This window comes from Colius striatus, chromosome 12 (genome assembly GCF_028858725.1).
Source record: "Colius striatus isolate bColStr4 chromosome 12, bColStr4.1.hap1, whole genome shotgun sequence".
NCBI classification, from domain to species: Eukaryota; Metazoa; Chordata; class Aves; order Coliiformes; family Coliidae; genus Colius; species Colius striatus.
In genome coordinates this window covers 18357949-18372661 of record NC_084770.1, presented here as the reverse complement: position 1 = coordinate 18372661, position 14713 = coordinate 18357949, and positions in this window count along the sequence as shown.

The following is a 14713-nucleotide window of genomic DNA, read 5'->3' as shown; positions in this document are numbered from 1 at the left end:
ATTCGGACCTCATATTTTGCTTTCAGTTGCAAACCATTGCAAACTCATGAGTAAGCTGTGATTTATACTGTCATGGGATCAGAGTGAGCATCTGTTTATCAGTGCAATGCTCTTTTTGCGTATGGTGTTACACAAACAACAACAATGGTCTGTCTGGCCCAAAGTGCACCTATGAATTAATTTATTCAAACCTGCCCTCTCTCTCTCAATGCCCCAGGCAGTGCATTTGATAAATAGAGCAGAGAATAGATGTGCATACGCATGCCACACTCATTTCCAATAATCCTGTAGCATTAGCAAGCTAGATCTAACTTTATATCTACCATTTTTAGTTGACAAAATACTTAACCTTTTACTTGTTAATGTCCTGTATATATTTTAACCTTTATGTCAATTATATAGGGATATACTGTGTCCCCCAGAGCACTAAGGTAGAGGCAACTCAGTTCAGCTGCAGATCTCAAGGCTGGATTTGGCCATGCAGCTATTACCTTCCTGCATGACCACGCTGGTGTGAAGCACTAGATGATGATGATAGCCCCTTGCTAAAGGAGCAAAGGGGATGTTTACACCTGCTTTTAAGTCTTTTTCTATATTACCTTAACAGAGTGATAGTGTTGAAAGAGGGTCATCGAAGCCTCAGCTCCAGGAGAAGCTGGGAGGAAATCCATAACACACCTAAGCTGCCTCTGCAACATTTCAGAGAGAGGAAGAATTGTCCCTGGTGCCTAGCAAAGCCTTGCTAAGCAATCAGCCTAAGCCTTGAAGCATGAAATTTTATTATCTTTAACATAGGTGAGTGCTTTTAACCTCCACTGAAAATGGAAGACAAACACTTCTCTTTAGGGTGCCAGATATGCATGCAAATAAATGACTTTTCTGGAGGCTTAGTCATGGTAAAGCGTCTGTCACTTACCTGTCTGTCTTTGTCTAGGCCACAGTCTCCTCCTGGTCAGATTAAAATCAGTAATGAGGCTGTATGTAGAGAACTGAATGAGAGTCCTGCTCCCTCACTGCCATTTGCACTTCTCTGTACTGTTGGATGGGGCACTGCTGACAAAAAAAACCCCTCTATGAATGCAGAGGAAATGGGCAGAAGCAGATGGGCATTATTTTTACTTATATGAAACCTCTTCTCTCTTCCTGTAACTGGTGAAAAAGGGCATACTGGATTGGACTGTATCTTTGTATTATATTAATGGGACAGGCTGTTTTTTCTCTTGTGATTGAAGGAGCATGGAGTGAAGTTCAGAATCTGCTTTCCTGCAGTCTTGGTTTGGCTTGGTCTACAAGGTATTTAATCCATATTGAGCATGTGTGGATTTGTTCTTGCATTCATAGCAGCACAGCCATCATCAAGCTATACTGGTGGAAGTGGGAAATAGGTTTGGTTTTATTTGCACCTGCTCATCTATGCCTCTACAGCAAGAGCTGTCACACAAGGTGATACCCACTGCTGTGTGTGTGCTTTCTGGGTTTATTCTCTCTGTATCCTACTGCTGTGGAGGTTTTGAGACTGCTTGGTGGTTGCTTTGTTTGCTGCTTTGGTAGCAGGTGAAGCAGACACTGCATATATTGGCCTCAACACAGAATGGGAAGTGTTGTGGACTGCTCTGATCTGTGGCAAGTGGGTCTGGCTCCTGGGTCATTGCTGGAGTACTGCACACTTCAGTCTAGATACTAATCACAGAGGTTTTCCTACCATTTTGATATGCCTGTTGAAAGACTTCATGCCAGTAGCCAGAAAGACTCATCTGCACAGTCTTCCATGCTGTGTGATTAGGATAAAAAAATAGGCAATAACAGGACGAGAATGTGGCCTTGAATATTGTAGCTCTTTAGTCTTGAGTGAGGGCCATGGAGGACTTTCTGGGAGTGGGGATGTAGTGACTCTCACTTAGGAAATACTTTAAAATTCTTCAGCAAGGTGGTACCTGCAGCATCTCAAATGTGGCTCTTGTCAGATTAACAGGGGAGCTATGAGAGCTCAGGGGCTACCACAGTTAGTCAGGGCTAGACAAGACTGGTCAGAGCATTAGAGAGAAACTCCAGAAGCTGGTGAGCTGGAAACACGTGTCAGAGAAGTCAGTGCAAGACTGGCAGAACTTGAATTACTCCTGCAGATTGTTGGGTTATCAGTTGAAGCAAAGTTGAAAGGAAACATTGGCCTCAGTGAACACACCAACAATATCACGGCGGTGACACAAAATACACACACTTTTATATGTGCCATTGCATAAATGTCATGCAAACACCATAATGGACTTACAGAACTCCCCTTTTGTGTACCTGGATCTTCAGTGGCAGTTTGTATTTTCAGTGACACAAGCAGCAAAGGCATTTTCCTCCTGTCTTGAAAAGTGGGTTATTATGTAGTGGGGAGGAGATCTTCCCCATACCTACTGGTAAACGGAGTATTAAAATAGCTCTGTGGCCAGATTGCCAAAGAGACAGAGCTTGGAGTTGTTCAGAGCTATGGAGTTGTTTACAGATGGCAAATCTGGCCAGGTGCAAGGTGCTTTCTTGGATTTGTACAGCACTGAATCTTGGTAAACAGAAAGGGCTTGAGGAAGAATAGAAAGCAAAGCTGTCTCCTGGGCCAGTTTGCATTTCAGTTTCATTACTCCTACTCAAAAGTTGTGTAATATTTAACTGCAAAAAACTTTATAACAATATTTAACTAAAAGTAAACTGCAGTGTACTTCAGTGAACTGCAGTGTATTTGCTCTTGGAACTAAGATTTTCACTTCTCCTCGCTCCAATTTTTCAAGTTAAACTCAAGCTGACATTGATTTGCAAAACAAGAACTTGAGTGTCTGGGAATCAAACCATATAACAAGCATTTCCTCAGCCTCTTCAAAGCAGGATGTCCTTATTTACTTGGGAAGGAAGTTGGAAAAGATTTCTGACAATAAATACCTAATGTAAAAAACCCTTAAAGTAGAGGACATAGCATTTAGAAAAAAAGGAATCACTATTTTAGAGCTGTGACAGTGACAGTGATTCCTACCCACACAACCCAGTACCTTGTTCTGGGCAATCCACAGCATTTGATTGTTCCCATTACTTTTTAGCCAGCAGTGAGATGTGAGTTAATATAGGTGTAGCCCACCAAACAAACCCTTGAGACTTTTTCATATCTTAGCAAGCAAAACATTCCCAACTTGTGTATTCAACTTTGGTCATTACTCTTGTTTGTCTGAGCACCACAATAATATCAGCAGATTAGCTACTACCCTGGGCACACTGAGTTGTTAAAGTCATTTATTAACTAGAAGCTTTATTTGGGTAATGCTAATAAAGTCCATCTGAAAACAAAGTGTAAGACGCCAGCACTTAGAAGGAAAGAGCTTCCACAGAAGTGCTTTGAGTCTTACCAAGGTCTCAGCCCTCTTTGTCTCCTCAGACCAGTGCGCCCAGGATTCAGGAATCCCTATAATTTGGATGGTGCTTCCAAGTTAGGGTTGTTGGGTCATTCTATAGCTGGAAATACAAACTCCTCAAATGCTGCCCTTGCCTTAGTGTAGGCACGATTTCTGAATTGGGGAAAAGGAGAGAGGACCAGGCCATTCAACAGGAGAGAGAGGCTGCGAGAGGCAGCATGTAGGGTGGTGTGTGCAAGGGTCCTACCTCCACAAGGGTAGGGTCTGGAGGCTTTGCAAATCCCCACTGCCCCCATGTCTGCAGAGGAGCCAGGCAAGCCTTGTAACCCCTCTGGCTCCCCATGCCCTTACTTGTTTTACCAAGGTTTCCTTTGCAGCCAGGGCAGCGGCAGTGCTCAGCTGGTCCTTCCTGTGCTGTGCTGGAGCTGACCAGGGCAACTCTCAATGTGGCCACCATGTGAGGACAAATCACGAAAGAAGGTAAAAACCCCACTTTTAAAGAACTTTATGTGCATTCTGGATGTTTTGAGAGCTGTTTCACAGCAGGGACACCAAACCATTGCAGGGACAGAGCTGAAATCACAGCACAGTGCACAAGGACAACAAAGGATGAGAGGAAACACTTAAAGCAGTTTTTCTGCCAAAGAAAATGTGCACGTGATGACATCATCTAGATGTAGTTGACTTTTTTTAAGGCTCACCTCCTAGAGTTTATAAAGGTTCTTAGATGCCATGAGGGAAAGAAAAAAACAAACAACTTTTCAGATTTTACAGTAAAGGAGGAAAGACGGGAAACACAGCAAAGGCATGTCCCGGAGTCTCAGCTACAAACCCAGACATTAAAGGAATCCAGACTTGCCTGTAAAATGTTTCACAACAGTAAAACAGTTTCCAAACTTTTTGCTGATGAGTGTTGAAAACTTGTGTTGGCAGATTCAGTGCATGAGAGCACTGTGGAGGATGTTTGTGTCCTAATTAAAGCTACATGCACATACATAGATGTGGAGAAGCACAGCTTGAAGTCTACCTTGCATGTCAATGCTCCCTGACTGGGCAAAATGCTGCACTCCTTTGGTCTCCCGAGTAATTTTGGATTGTGAGTATCTAGGGGTTAATCTGGGTAAGGGTTTGTGGGGTTTGGGATAAGAAAAGAATGGAAACATTGCAACAAAGTTTACATGGAAAAATTAAACAAAATTAATTTAGTTATAACTGGGAAAAATTATCACCTGAAGGCACTCAGAAAAGAATTGATGACCACAATCAGACAGGGAAATAGTTCTTCAGCACAATTTGATTGTAAAACTACCTTCATGGCTGACTTAATTAAAGCAAATACCTAGGGACTTGCCTTGGCTTAAAATAATGTCATCTTTTCTATGACTGTTGGAGGCAGGTGAACTTGATTTCCTTAGCTTCTCTAAGGCTGCAGTCCAGTAATACATTTGGGATAATTAGGTCTTTAATCACCTAGAGAAGAAATATCACTACATAACAGCATATCTATCAGCAGAGAGCTATTCTCAACACACAGAGTGTTGTGGTAGAGACAGAAGCACAGAAATGGAGTGGCCTCATGCAAAAGAGAGTGACTCAAGGGCTTAGCGTTAAAAAGCAGACATAATGTTGCAGATGCAGTTTTGTGAAAGAAAACCACCAGGAGATGATGATATGGCATCACAGAAATTACTGCTCCCTCTCACCCAGCTGCAGCTGGTGTCAGTGGCAGGGGTGGGATGTGATCAATGGGTAGGGCATGACACCCACGTGTACATACCAAATGGTGAGTGATGTTTGTCAGACATTCAGTGAGGTTTTAGACAAGTTCACCCCTGCTCAAAAGGAAAAGCCCTGCTTCTTGCTGTTGGACCTATGATCTTGGATCAACTCTGGTGCTCATCAGAGCCAGTACAGCTCATTAACATGGCAAAAATAACCCAGGTGGTTTTCTCCTGGGGTAGCAATGAGGACTGGCTGAGTGAAGAGCCTGGCAAGCCCAGGGCAGCGCAAGGAGAGGTGGCAGCCAATGCCAAGGCAAGGATGACCCTTCCCTCAGCTGCTCATCCAGCATCAGCCATAGATATTCCAGCATCTTTTTGTTAATGCAGAGGTTGAGTCTGGCTCGTTTCCAGGCTCTGGCTTCTTTTGATACTTCTCAGAGAAAAAACAGAAACCTTTCTATTCATCTCCATTATAAACTTTTATCGAGTGTTTTCAGGCTGCTGAAACTCATCTGTCAAACAGATCAGTGGGAAAGATCTGCCTAATGCTTACCTGTTATGAAATATTCATTTTGGAAAAGAACTACTATTTATGAGTAGCACAATACTAATTTCCTCCAGAAGGACTTTTGGTTTGTTTTGCTTTCATGTTCTTTGTTACCCGCAGTCTCAGTGTTTAGCAGTGCTTCTCTGTGAAGGAAACTGGAACTAACTGAAAGCCTCAGCTGAACCCACTTTCTGTTTCTGTCACCAGCTACATGTTGAGGTGCTCCCCAGGCACTAGGACAGTATGGCCATACTGCCCTTCTGGGAGATCTCACCTAGGGCCAAGCGAGGAGTCGGTCATGAGCAACAGGCAGAGACATCACCAACACCTTCTGGAGATGGTGGTTTGACTGTCCCAATGGCATAATCAGTTGACAGCTCCCCAGTCCATTTTTGACCAGATTTGAAGGAAATCTTCAGTTCCCAAGTCTGTTTATGGTGTGGTAACATGAAGAGTTTTGTTGATGTGTTTAAGGGACAAAGTGGTGCAGAGCAGTGCGAGAGGCCTCCATCCAAGGCTGGACCCTAGGCTCCCCGCTAATGAAAGGATGGGCTGGGGTGACATGTCATTCATTCACACTTCTCCTTTTACCACAGCTTCCAAACCAGCTTTAAATTACACTGTTACTCTCTGCCAACTCCCAGCTGTGTAAGGGACATTTCCCTTATGCAGGGAAATACAGATCCTTCTTCTCTGTAGCATATTCTAGTGAGAGAGGTGGAAAGTGAGGCGAGGAGGCACACTTCATGGCTTAGCTGTGGATAGTGTGAGGTAGATGGGAATTTTAAATAGATCTCTTGAGACTACAGTTCAGCCCTTAAAATAGGAAACACAGGACCTTTCAACTCACACTTGTGCACTTTCATGCCCCAGTGTCCTGTTCTCCTTTTCTCCTGTTTCAATCTTAATTTGAGCAGTGAGACTGCTATAGAGCCCACTGTGTTTGCCAGTGCTCCTGTTCTGCTGATTGCTGATGGATATACAGATTCTATTTCAATTACAGGATAGCAGAAGACAATGGGTTGCTGTCACAAATCTAGATGGTAGGGTTATCAGGGTTGTCTCCATCAGGATTGCTCAAGGGGAGAGAGCACACTGGAGATGTTGGGAGCAGACACCCAAAGAGCACTCATCTCTGTGCATTACTGTGTGTCCTTTCCTTCAATGTGTCTTCTTAAGACACGTTTACTACCACTGTCCCTGTGTCATGAGGAAGAGGTGCTGTTTCTAATTACATATCAGTTAAAACTGATAAACTGCCCACAAGAAGTGGACTGAATCTGAACCGAATCTGTTCATCTTTAGAGAACATTCATGGGGTGGAAGTAGGGATATTTTATAAATATTCCATACACTGCCTGTTTTCTGTGCTCATATCCTCTTTCTTGGCTCAGAATGTTTTTCTAGGGTCACTTAAGGATGTAACTGAAGATCCACAGCAGCTCTCCCCCCACATCCTGAAGATGCCTGGCTGCCTTCGTGCCTATTGTACAAGCCTGTGTATGTTATCTAAGTGCTTGTATTTCTAACCTGAAAACTATAAACAGAAAGAGCGGTGTTTCTAGTAGTAATCTGTTGGAGGGGGTTTTGTGCTTGTCTTGCTTTGTGACATGGCTGTTTATTCTACAGGGAGCACAATAGCTGGATGGGGATAGCAAAGATTGCAGATAATATGCCTACAAATCACTAGCAGGACAATGCAGTAAAGCCCTTTGAAGTTTCCCACAAAGACTTCAACATACCAAGGTATGTAAATATGCACAGAGAGCAGGGCAAGGGCTGAGTATGGAGGAGGGCTATGGCAGCAGGAGATGGAAGCAGGCAGGCAGGAAAGGTTTGGTAAGAAGGAAAGCAGATGTGAGGACATTGAAAATACTCCCTTTTCAATTACTGCTTCCTGCCTGCAGATGTGGGACCCTATTGTTTTGAAAGAACTGAGTCAATTATTTACAGGGCCACAGGTTCTGAGGTGGATTTTGATTCCTCATCTGATTATGCACACAGAGGAATCCCCTTCTCTCCACCAAACAAGTGCCCTTCTGCTCTGTGTTGTTTAGGAACAGGCTTCTGTTGGAACGGGACCAATATAGATGCAGATTCAAGCCCCAGTGTAGATTTGCAATGTTGCATCTTTGCTAAACATAGCCCGGATTTCCATCGCCACAAAGGGCACTGTAGAAAGAACAAGAGCAACACCAGAGTTGTGGGAATGGGGTCAATTCTGTTGCCTTTGGGAATTTTAGCCCTGAACCTGCCACAAGGAAAAAGAACTGGGAGGACTTGATGCAACTGCTCAACAAGTTGCTTTGGATTTCAGGTTTCTTTGTGTTCAAAGTGAATCGGTTCTCTTCAACAATGAATCTTTTTGGAGTTTAGAGGCAGTGAATTCATAGAGACATCTTTGCCTTACTCAGAAAAGGACCTGTTATGCATTAGAAAAGGTTTAAGGACCTCTTTCTTTCTTTTGAAAGTCTCTGCTCCAATGAGAGAGGTAATACTGCCAGCCAGCAACTGCCAGGGGCTCTGGATTATGGTTCTTAAAATGCAATCCAGGAAGCCTCCAGAATTTTATAAACGTTCCCAAGGCAAGATGTGCAGGAAAAAGCAATAACTTCTGCTTTATTTGCACTTTGTAAATCAAAACAAGTGCCTAAAGGGTAAATTGCATTCTTCATTTGTTATCCTGGTTTGCTGTCTGTCTGATTTAGGCTGTATCTCATCCTCACAGCCATAATGGTTTTAATCCAGAGTTGTAAACAAAGCGGTTCAGTGATGCTCTGGGTAAAGATCTGACTTCTGAGCATACAAAGAGTGGGAGTTGTGTCTTCAGGCTGACCTTTAAGCTGCTGGTGCTTACCTGCATCCCACTGGAATGAAGTTTGGGAATTACTGGTTGAGTTCATCCTGCTCCTTAGAGGCAGTCCAGGTGTAACACGTTATTTGAGGCGAGCCTCCAGAGTCTGGCAGCTCTTGTCACTGCTCATGACAGAGAGTGTGGAGAGAGAAAAAACCTCTCTCAGACCTTATGATTTCAGGGCTAGGTCTGCCTGAAGGCTGAACGGCTGCATCCTCCCCAGAGCAACAATCTGCCAGGTCCCCAAATATCTGAAGAGAAAACATCTGGTGTTCCCTTTCCTTGCTTTTGTGGTTTGGTTGTTTTTTTTCCTGAGCTCTGAACTTCTCATTACAGTTTTTAGGTCTGGAAATTTCCTTTTGTTTTCTTTAACAAGTACACTTTTATTACATGATGCTTGATTATTCACCTCTTCCCCAGTAAACTGCACCAAGCTAGTTGAGATGTGTGGTTCAGAGTGAGACCTACCAGCCCGGAGCTCCTCAGAGCTATATTAGGCTCTTTGTCAGATTTCTTCTCTGATTTCAGCCAAATTGTTCAGCTTTTCTACCACAGTGTGTCCCTGTCTTCAAGGGCACCAGGAGGTGGAGGAAATCTCAGCACCCATCCCCCCCAGAAGGCAGATTATGAAGAATTCATGCCTGAAGAGCACTTTGTAAGAATTGACTTTTAGGACTGAATTATTGATGCCTTGACAAACCTCTGCTGTTTTGCACAGGGAAAGAATGTCATGAGAAACAGATTACTTAAAAATTCTACTAATCAGATAATCCTTGCACGTGGTGCTGCTCCAGACTGAAAACCTCCGTGCATAGATACAGAGCTGTGTGAATGAATGTGCACTACTGTCTAAACACACATAGATCTGAATACCCTCACCTAGTCTGTGTGATCTTGGTTTAGCAAAATTTTGTTTATTGTTCTTTAAATACTCTGGATGACATTTATACTCAGACACAGTACTACTGTAGTTGAAGCAGTTATCTATTTTGCATGTAAAACACTGGGTATTAAAGTTTCCCAGCATGTGGAATGTATTTATCAAGGAAATGCAGTTCACTAATTGGTAAGCATGTAGCTCTCTAAATTCCCCTGTTTCTGACAGCCTGGAGCAGAAGCTTGATGTATGTTTAATGTGTTTTTACACTGACCTGTAGACTTTGCAATTCTTACAAAATCTATTGTATTCACCTCTTTCTGTTTCCCTGATTCATGTAGGTAGAAGGCATAATGTTCAACCTGGCTTCCAAAGTTTCTCACTTACTTTCTGCTCTTTGGTGGAGTCTCAGTGGTTACAGTGGAGTGCAGAAGTCTTGTAGAGTTAAGAGAAAGTAAGCAAGGTGTAAATGTTGGGTGATCAGGGACAAGATATGTGTCTTCTGAACAGATATGTCAGGTGCAGGAATCATTAGCTCAAGTGAATATAAAAGCCTTAGGTTGTCTTCAGCTTAAGACACTATTAATTAATCTAACATTACCAATGCTGCCAAAGCTGTGTAGCTGCAGAAGGACCCATGCTTTATCCCCACACAGGCAGCATCAGCAGTAAGGTCAGCTGCTGGTCAATATCATGCTTCACTCATTCATCAGCACAACACTTGAGTGCTTCCAGAGACTGAGCTTTTGTGCCCCAAGGAGCATTTGAAAGGTATATGTTCTCTATTTGTGAAACTCAGTTTTCAAAAGGCAAAATTTTTGAAGGATTTCTTCCTAGCCATGGCAATGTTCCTGTGACAGTTCAGTCATGAGAGCACTGAGCAGAGGGAACACAGCTCGATGCTTGGGCTGTGCCATTGGCAGCTGAAGCCATCTAGTCATGGCTTGTAAGCTAAGTGTTATGAAAACACTGACACTGGATAAACATGGAACAACTGGCTTCCATCCCTTATATCACCACCGTTCTGACTGTAAAGAAGTGCTAACAGTAACACTGATGTGAACTGAAGATTGTAAACCATGTGTATGGAGTGTGTCAAGATGCTCTGTGCTTGAGGAAGTCAGGTAACGGCACTGAGGACCTGCCACACCCCTGCAGAAACCACAGAGCAGGGCTGGTGCTGGGAGACTCACCCTGCTGATGTGGCTATCCTCAAGCTGAGGAGAAATGTCACTCCTTTCAGGGGCTGGTCATTGGTAATACAATGAGGGATCCATTGGAACAAGCACTGCAGTGCCAGGGTGCAGCCTTCCACTAAAGCAAAGTCAAACTGCTGGCTCATTGATGCTGAAAAGCGACTGTCCCGTCGCTCAGTTACCTGCTCCCACTGTCTCCCTTGAACCAGCACTCACCTGTCCTTGCCCTGGGCCAGGCCACAGAGTAAACCAGGAATTAAAAACAACTCCATACACAGAGGATTAATTTTTTTGGCAGTTCACTCCCTGACTGGAGTTTCCCCAAATGTTTTGTTTTTGCAGCTGATGAGTTTTGGGTTTGAAATATGTGTGAGTGTGTTTGGGAGCATGCACTGGATGTGCTCCTGCCCTCATTCCAGATCATAGCAAAAGCCACATGAACAGCAGCAGAAACAGTCTTGTCCTGTGGCCCACAGCCTGGAAATACTGTACTCAGCACAGTGTGGCTTTCCAAAACTGGATGTGATCCATGGCATCACTCTAGTATTTTCTTAGGTTAGATGGCCAAATAGTCTGTGGAGAAGCCAAATACAGACATGTTTCTTTATAGTTGGTAACAGTGCTTTAAAAAACCCAACCTGGTGAAGAGCTGCCAAATTTTTGGAAGTCAGACCACAGTCTGCATGCAGGAAACTGGAGTCAAGGATTGAAACTCAAAGCTAACAGAAATTAGTAATGCATCTTCAAACTAACATAGGCAATGGAGAAATGCACTCAGCAAGATGTCTCTATCTGATCCTATTCCTCCCTGATCAGTCTGCTTAAAAGCCTTCTCACATTTGTGTGAAATGTTAATGTGGAAGGGGGGTTCTGTGGCTCCAGTCCCTCCTGACATTTTCAGTGCTTTCCCAGGTCTGTTTTTCCATCCTGCAGTGTAAAATTAATTTGGACAAAATATTGAGTGAATTAAACTGCAACAGAGTGATCTCCTTGCTCAACTCATATTTGCTGTCTGACTGATTTATGTTGAAAAGAGGCACTTGGGCATGCCAATTATCCTGTCTTGTATTTGCCTTGTGCATTGAGCCTTTGGCTACTAGAATTAAACTGGAAAATGCAATTAAAAGCATTAGCTGTAGCAAACATACCACAAAATATCATTAGATGCTTGACAATGTTCTCCTTCATATTGTTAATCCCTGCAGATCTACCTGTGCTATTAGATTTCATATATGGATTTTATTTTTCTCAAAAGATCACATTAATTGGAATGAGCAAGTTGCATGCCTAATGGTAGAGGAAAGAGAAGGAAGATGTCACCAAACTGGAAAACCTCACATGACTTTTGTTGGTGAGTATGGTCTGAACTTGAACTCGAACTGAGCAAACATTATTCAAGCTTCAAAACATTTGCCTAGGCAATGTTGTTAGATAATGTTTTAGATAAACAAGTGTTTGGCTTGGTGCACCATGGGAGTTATTGCATATAAACAAAGCTGTCTTCAATTGTGATTAAAAGTGCAGAAGGGAAGCTCAGATGACCATGATCTGGGCAGGTCCTTCCTCCCTCCACACCTCAGCTGGGAGCAGGGGCTGGTGAGCCACGTGGTGATATCCTAGGAGGAGCAAACTCAGGTAAGGGAACTGCAAATGTCCTTTACTTTTCATTCCCAAGTTAAATAATCAAAGAAAAGCAAAATTTGTACACACACTGTTGTTGGTTGGAGTGAGTTGGAGAGCCAGGAAAGGCACTGCTGGTGAACACAGCACTCAGATTCCTCTGGTTATTTCCCTGTGAAAACATTCAGTGAAAAAGAAAAGGTTAAAAAGCCTGAAGTGGTATTAATCCTGCAAACTTGAGTTACTTGTCTTAGTGAGTATGAGAATCCAAGAATGCCTAATGTTAGCAGCTCCAAGAGCACTGAGCCTTTATGGCCTTCTTTATAGTGACAACATATACTAGAGTCATATGAATTGCTCACAAAACACTGCAAAAATACATCTCAACTTCTGGTACAAACACACCATTGCAAGAGAGACTTTCTGCCTCTTTGTCACAAAGAGCTCACAGAAATCCCTGTCACCCTCAGTTTAAACCTCCTTTCTAGCTGTGACTGCTACCAAGAAAGACTTCCCACAGAAAACAAATGTCTGAAGCATAGAGAGGTACATGCAGGAGAAATAAAAGGATAAGAAAGAAAGATGAATGCAGAGATGTTGAGCTATGTGGTGACATATCTGCATCTCCAGTTAGGTGGTGAAAGACAGATAGGCTGTCACCTCTGTGGAGTTAAAACAGAGCAGGCTGGAAAAAGGTGAGTTTTTAATTAGGCAAGGTCTGCATGTCCAGCCCTGCATGCTGTGATGTGCTGCACACAAATCTCTTACCTACCTGTTATGTTAAATCCCAACAATAACAAGAAGCTGAAATTGCAGGCACGAGGTGGGAGAACGGTGTTTTTAGGAATGGTAGTGTCAGGAGTGGTGTATCTCTGGCCATGGGTGGTTTGATTGCAACACTTCACCCCTTCTTCTTAGTCCTGATAAGAACTGTAAAAGTGCATAAAGTGAGGCAACTTTGCCCAGCTGGACTCATTTCATTTCATGATTATTGCTCAAAATGGATCAGAGAGAAAAGATAAACTTTCCACACTCAGGGGAAACTCTGGATACATTGGATACTTCACAGCTTGTAAGAGTACCCTTATCCTTAATTGTAAGGGATTTGGGTTTGTGGCTGGTGAAATCTGGATGCCTCTAGCAAGGTTTTGCTAAAGAGCAGGACTATTTTTATTTACACTAGTTCCTAACATTTTCTAAGGCTTCCTTTCCATGGGTGTGTGAGTGATACAGAGCTCATTTATGGCAGCTCCAGAAGGGCATGTCTGCTCGGCCTGAGCCAGAGAACACGTAGGGCGTTTTGCCAGCCTCCTTCCTTATGAGTTATGAGCAGCAGACTCATTTAATGATTGAGGCACTCTTTACTGAAACCACCCTTGCTCACCTCTTTCCAAACATTTCAGGGAATGGAAAGCCAGCCAAGTGGTGAGGTTGGACTGATAAGGGACACTGAGCCCATGTTCTTCTTCCCCTGGCTGATTAATTTATTGACTTTGAGGGAAGCACTAAGTCTGAAAGTTTTGACCTTACCTGTATTGCAGTTTGTCTGTTCAAAAGGGTATAGTACAATCCCATTGATGCCCTGTTTGTCTGTTCCACTTCCTGCTCTCCTTGCTCTGGTGCCAGAGGCTCCTCCACCAGCACGCTGGATGAAGCAACTACAAATTCATGGGCAAAAGTTTTATAATCTGAGTTAGTTGTATCCCTGTTCAAACCTTACTGTGGCAAAGCTCAAGAGACACTGGGTGTTCACAGACATTAATGGCTGGGGCAGTGGCAAACTGCCACTGGAGGCGTGGGGCTCCTTCCACTTTCAGCCACAGGCCCCAGAGCTCCTTTGGACAACGTGAGTCTCTGTTGGCTGCAGCAGGCTGTAGTAAGGATTCTAAAATACCACTGTGTCAGTCATCTAATTTCTTCCTTACTTACAGCTAAGTCTCCTCAGCTGCTGTGAGGAGTACAGTACTTTCAGAGAACCCTCTGTGCTCCCAAGCCTGCAGCAGCTTGAGTTTTGTAGGCATATTGTTAAGGATGAAAGTAGCAAACCTGCTCAGTCAGTGCTAGTGCCAGCTCACGATGATGTGTTTATGTACTCTTTCCCTGCACAAACACTGCTGACACTCTGGTGAACTGTGACACGCACTGGCAGGCTAGAGAAACCATCAGCTGAAGTGAAGCACAAGCAGGTGAGCCTTGGGCTAGTGTGAATCCTGGTCTTTGGCCACTTCAGCTCTGCTCAGGAGCAGATAGAGTCTCTCCAGGCTGGAAAAACTAATTGTTTTGATTAAATTCAGTATCTCTTCCTGCAAACCTAAACGAGTAAACGCCCTCATTGTTTTGTATCACCATTTATGAAAAGCTGGCAGATGCCCAGGAGCTGTTCAGGAGACGAAGAGGAAGAAGTGACCCATGCACTGGAATTCCCCACAGCCCTACCTGGGAATCAGCAGCCACCCTGCCCCGCTGAGGGCTGGATCTGCCCTTGGAGACCTGCTGCTCCCAGGGCTAGTGGAGG